The following is a 6,886-nucleotide window of genomic DNA, read 5'->3' as shown; positions in this document are numbered from 1 at the left end:
ATCTTGGAATTTACTACCCTGGGGATTCTTACTGTTCAGAGCTTTGGATGGATTTAATAGTTTTGGAAGTTACGGTTTGGAAATTGAGATCAAATACAGGTTCACAGTTATAAAATTGCACATGAATTTCGAAGGCAGACCTTGCATATTGTTGCTGGGGCCCCACAAAATGAAATCCTAAACATACAAAAACATGTGCATTTGTCATTTGTGGGATAACACCAGACTGTGTCATTGAATATAATGTGATAGTGAAGCAAGTTAAACTCTCCATAACAGTCTGTTGTCCACACACCCTATATACAATGTATTGAAGAACTTCAGGATTGACATCTTTATCCATTTTCAAACCACTGGGTGAAGATTACTTCAAGGTGACACCATAAGTGTCTGCTTTGAATGTAGGAAAAAATGGCCCCGGTAAAAATGGCCCAGGAAAAAATGGCCTTGGTAAAAATAGCCCAGGAAAAAATGGCCCCAATGAAAAAAATTCAGTAATAGAAGTGATATATATATATATATATATATACTGCACACTGCAAACCCTTTAATTATGATTTTCTTTTAAAAAAGTAATAATTTGATGCTCATATTAGCCCATTGTTTGTGGGGTTTACCAATACCCGGATTGAATTTCTGGAAAATTATGATTCCGCTTCCGTGAATTTAGCCACACATAAAGTATATTAGTATTAATAAATGCATGATTTATGTTGATTTTTTGATTATGTTGTTGTTATTTTTTAATATTTAAATGGAAAAAAAATAAAAAGTGTTATTCATGGCTTTTTTTTATCTTTGAATATTTTATCTGATGTTATTTGATGTTAGATTCCTTTTAAAATCTAAATTATTTCAGTTTAAAAAAATGCATATAATGATTTTGTTTTTAAATCAGTTTTAATACAGAATTTTATTATTAGGGACATTTTTACCTACCTGTCATTTGGGGCCATTTTTATCAGGGCCATTTCTTCCGGCGCCATTCTTACCGCACACTGGTTACTTTGTGCTTTCTCCAGACCTTATTGTACCCCGTAGTTGGCTACTCTATTCAAAAAATCCTCCTTGCTGTCAATTCCCCATCTGGTTTTAAACAACAGGAAAGCCTTTTTCACAGAATAATAGTTGAACTGGAAAAGTCTATTATTCTAAAGTGATGATAATATGACTGATCATAAATCAACCCATGAGAGGGCAGCAGACTGGTTTACAACGCCAACAGACACACATTACTGATCACAGAACGTTCGACATAAATCAGTTACATTTATTATAATCGCATGGAAGTTTTTCTCTAACTCTGTCATGAAACCAAACCAACCAACCAACCAACTAAACTATAACTCTGAAAGTAACTTACACTATTTTTTTTTTTTTTTACATTTATTATGTTTATTTAATAAAGCAAGATTTTATAAACATTGCACATGCTAAAAAATTGCTTCTACAGAGTAACAATTTTAAATGTCAGCCAGCATGTATTTTAAAAGAACTTATAATATGGTGGAGAAAGACAATGTAGCAAACAGAAGGATAAAGCTGTACAGTAGAGGAATGCAAAACATAAATGGAAATTGTTCCAGGTACGTGTATGTGGCAGCACAGAACATGAGATACGCCTACTATTAAAGTATTCGGAAATAAGTTAAAAATATACATATATTTTTGTATTTTGCATATGGCATAATAAAAAGTTAATACACCCCGGAAATGGTGCTCAAAAAAACAACTGTATTTCATGAGGCAAAAGTCCCCGTTAGCAGAAATGGTCCATAGTGAGCTCTCTGATAGTTCAGAGTGAGCTGTCAAATGGTCCAGAGAGAACTGTTAGCAGCTCCGTAAACTTAACTTTAATTGGTTTTAAGAATGTCCATTGGGAGTTAACAAAGAGAGGCTTGGCCAGCAACATATCCATTGGAATGTAAACAAGAAGCCCATTACAATCACTCACTTCATCCCATGGGCTTCACTGGCAATAAATAATTTAAGAACCCATCGCTATTCAACAAACCAGCAGGATTTATAACCCGAGATTTCCAAAAGCCTGATGCCATTGACCATTTCTGTTAACGGCCAAAAATGCAGCATGTATAAGTTTTCTGTTGTTTGTGAAAGTGCAGGACTCCCCGAACCCCACCAGCCTCTGTTGGTAAATTTTCATGGTAAACTCACGACTTTGGAGAGAGGCCCCAATGGCAGTATTTTTGCTTTACAGAAATCCTATTGGATAAGTGTGCTTGTCCTATTTCTCTGGAATTTACTCTTCATACTGTAAATTGTTCACTTTCATCTTTGACAGAATATTTTCAGTGAACCGAAAAAGTCTCTTACTGAGTTATTGTTCATGTTTATAAGCATAGAATTCTATATTCTTAATCAATGTAGTTGTTTAATCAAATCAGAAGCCTTAGGCTGTAGCTAATCCAGTTACCTGTCTAGTCAATAAACCAACTGTTTACAGCACTTTTGCTCTAGTAAATCATAGTGAATAAAAATATTTTCTTTGCTCCAAATGGCTCCTAAATATTATTGTCTTGTTCTAGTATTAGTGTATTTCAATAGTATCCCTGGATATGAAACTCAATAGAGTATCACTTGTCTAATGCCAACTGATGCCAAACAGTCATTAGACTAGAAATCTAACTAATTGTACCTACAACTCACCAAACAAAAACACTTCTGTAGAGTAGATTGACACAACTCAAACTATAGTGAAAGTTCATGGTCGAACGGAAGATTGTGGTTGAATTAGTTTTTTATTTTGTGAAGAAGTTCAACCCCTTATTGTCACAGCTACCTTTCATCTAAATTACTGACATACCATTTCAATAATTGGTTTTGTTCGCAACAGTTAGCTCAAAAGTGTTATTTCAGTGCAGTGTTATGCTTAACAGAGGCTCCATTAATTCCATGATCTTGGAATTTACTACCCTGGGGATTCTTACTGTTCAGAGCTTTGGATGGATTTAATAGTTTTGGAAGTTACGGTTTGGAAATTGAGTTTAAATACAGGTTTACAGTTATAAAAGTGCACATGAATTTCGAAGGCAGACCTTGCATATTGTTGCTGGGGCCCCACAAAATGAAATCCTAAACATACAAAAACATGTGCATTTGTCATTTGTGGGATAACACCAGACTGTGTCATTGAATATAATGTGATTGTGAAGCAAGTTAAACTCTCCATAACAGTCTGTTGTACCTCACACCCTATATACAATGTACTGAAGAACTTCAGGATTAACATCATCTTTATCCATTTTCAAACCACTGGGTGAAGATTACTTCAAGGTGACACCATAAGTACCAATACCCGGATTGAATTTCTGGAAAATTATGATTCCGCTTCCGTGAATTTAGCCACACATAAATTATATTAGTATTAATAAATGCATGATTTATGTTGATTTATTGATTATGTTGTTGTTATTTTTTAACATTTAAATGGAAAAAAAATAAAAAGTGTTATTCATGGCTTTTTTTATCTTTGAATATTTTATCTGATGTTATTTGATGTTAGATTCCTTTTAAAATCTAAATTATTTCAGTTTAAAAAAATGCATATAATGATTTTGTTTTTAAATCAGTTTTAATACAGAATTTTATTATTGGGGGCCATTTTTAAATACCTGTCATTTGGGGCCATTTTTACCAGGGCCATTTTTTCCGGGGCCATTCTTACCGCACACTGGTTACTTTGTGCTTTCTCCAGGCCTTATTGTACCCCGTAGTTGGCTACTCTATTCAAAATACCCTCCTTGCTGTCAATTCCCCATCTGGTTTTAAACAACAGAAAAGCCTTTTTTACAGAATAATAGTTGAACTGGAAAAGTCTATTATTAGGTGATGATAATATGACTGATCATAAATCAACCCCATGAGAGGGCAGCAGACTGGTTTACAACGCCAACAGACACACATTACTGATCACAGAACGTTTGACATAAATCAGTTACGTTTATTATAATCGCATGGAAGTTTTTCTCTAACTCTGTCATGAAACCAAACCAACTAAACTATAACTCTGTAAGGTAACTTACACTATTTTTTTTTTTTTTTTACATTTATTATGTTTATTTAATAAAGCAAGATTTTATAAACATTGCACATGCTAAAAAATTGCTTCTACAGAGTAACAATTTTAAATGTCAGCCAGCATGTATTTTAAAAGAACTCATAATATGGTGGAGAAAGACAATGTAGCAAACATAAGGATAAAGTTGTACAGTAGAGGAATGCAAAACATAAATGGAAATTGTTCCAGGTACGTGTATGTGGCAGCACAGAACATGAGATACGCCTACTATTAAAGTATTCGGAAATAAGTAAAAAATATGTATACATATATTTTTGTATTTTGCATATGGCATACGGTAATATGTGAACCGAAAAATTCTCTTACTGAGTATATTGTTCATGTTTATAAGCATAGAATTGTATATTCTCAATCAATGTAGTTGTTTAATCAAATCAGAAGCCTTAGGCTGTAGCTAATCCAGTTACCTGTCTAGTCAATAAACCAACTGTTTACAGCACTTTTGCTCTAGTACATCATAGTGAATAAAAATATTTTCTTTGCTAAACATGGCTCCAAAATATTATTGTCTTGTTCTGTAATGGTATTAGTGTATTTCAATAGTATTCCTGGATATGAAACTCAATAGAGTATCACTTGTCTAATGCCAACTGATGCCGAACAGTCACTAGACTAGAAATCTAACTAATTGTACCTACAACTCACCAAACAAAAACACTTCTGTAGAGTAGATTGACACAACTCGGTCTATAGTGAAAGTTCATGGTCGAACGAAAGATTGTGGTTGAATTAGTTTGTTATTTTGTGAAGAAGTTCAACCCCTTATTGTCACAGCTACCTTTCATCTAAATTACTGACATACCATTTCAATAATTGGTTTTGTTCGCAACAGTTAACTTAAAAGTGTTATTTCTTGAATGCCATTATGCATAAGATGGCTCCATTAATTCTGTAATCTTGGGAAATTGACTACCCTGGGAATTTTTACTGTTCAGAGCTTTGGACAGGTTTTATAGTTTTGGAAGGAAAGCCTAAACATACAAAAACATGTGCATTTGTGGAACAAGAAGAACTTCAGGATTGACATCATCTTTACTTTGTGCTTTCTCCAGGCATTATTGTACCATGTAGTTGGCTACTCTATTCAAGAAACCTCTCCTTGCTGTCAATTCGCCATCTGGTATTAAACAACAGAAAAGTATTTACCGAATAATATAGTTAAACTGGCTAAAAGTCTATTATTAGGTGATAATAATATGATTGATCATAAATCAACCCCATCAGAGGGCGGCAGACTGGTGTACAACACTAACAGGCACACAGTACTGATCACAGAATGTTCAACATAAATTAGCCACATTTATTATAGTTGTATGGAAGTTGTTTTCCAACTCTGTCATGAAACCAAACCAACCAACCAACCAACTAAACCATAACTTTGAAAGGTAACTTACACTATTTTTTTTTTACATTGATTATGTTTATTTATCAAACCAAGATTTTATGAACATTATGTGCTAAAAAATGGCTTCTACAGAGTAACAATTTTAAACGTCAGCCAGCATGTATTTAGAACTTATAATATGATGGAGAAAGACAATGTAGCAAACATAAGGATAAAGCTGTACAGTAGAGGAATGCAAAACATAAATGGAAATTGTTCCAGGTACGTGTATGTGGCAGCATAGAACATGAGATACGCCTACTATTAAAGTATTTGGAAATAAGTTAAAATATATATATATATATATTTTTGTGTTTTGCATGGCATAATAAAAAGTAGATACACCCTGTAAATGGCGCTCTTAAAAAGAACAACTGCATAAGTTTTCTGTTTGTGAAAATGACTCCCCGAACCCCACCCTCTGTTGACTCATTATTTTGACTTTGGAGAGAAGCCCAGTATTTTTGCTTTACAGAAATCCTATTGGAAGTGTGCTTGTCCTATTTCTCTGGAATTTACTCTTCATACTGTAAATTGTTTACTTTTATCTTTGACAGAATATTTTAAGTGAACCGAAAAAGTCTATTACTGAGTTATTGTTCATGTTTATAAGCATAGAATTGTATATTCTCAATCAATGTAGTTGTTTAATCAAATCAGAAGCCTTAGGCTGTAGCTAACCCAGCTACCTGTCTAGTCAATAAACCAACTGTTTACAGCACTTCTGCTCTAGTACATCATAGTGAATAAAAATATTTTCTTTGCTCCACATGGCTCCTTAATATTATTGTCTTGTTCTGTAATGGTATTAGTGTATTTCAATAGTATTCCTGGATATGAAACTCAATAGAGTATCACTTGTCTAATGCCAACTGATGCCGAACAGTCATTAGACTAGAAATCTAACTAATTGTACCTACAACTTACCAAACAAAAACACTTCCGTAGAGTAGATTGACACAACTCAACTATAGTGAAAGTTCATGGTCGAACAAAAGATTGTGGTTGAATTAGTTTGTTATTTTGTGAAGAAGTTACCCCCTCATTGTTACAGCTACCTTTCATCTAAATTACTGACATACCATTTCAATAATTGGTTTTGTTCACAACAGTTAGTTTAAAAGTTTTATTTCTTGAATGCCATTATGCATGAGAAGGCTCCATTAATTCCGTAATCTTGGGAAATTGACTACCCTGGGAATTTTTACTGTTCAGAGCTTTGGACGGGTTTTATAGTTTTGGAAGGAATGTCTAAACATACAAAAACATGCATTTGTGGAATAACACTAGATCCAGATCCAGTTGTGGGGTGGGGAACTATGCCTGCCCTCCCTCCCCGTTTTGCCACAAAATTTTTAATTTTCAAGGCTTATATTGATATTAGCGCTCTCACTTATCTATTC

The sequence above is a fragment of the Anneissia japonica genome, unplaced genomic scaffold, assembly GCF_011630105.1.
Source record: "Anneissia japonica isolate Jap-2015-1 unplaced genomic scaffold, ASM1163010v1 scaffold16506_len17165_cov163, whole genome shotgun sequence".
NCBI classification, from domain to species: Eukaryota; Metazoa; Echinodermata; class Crinoidea; order Comatulida; family Comatulidae; genus Anneissia; species Anneissia japonica.
The sequence above is the reverse complement of the archived record's forward strand: the minus strand, read 5'-3'. Positions refer to the sequence as shown.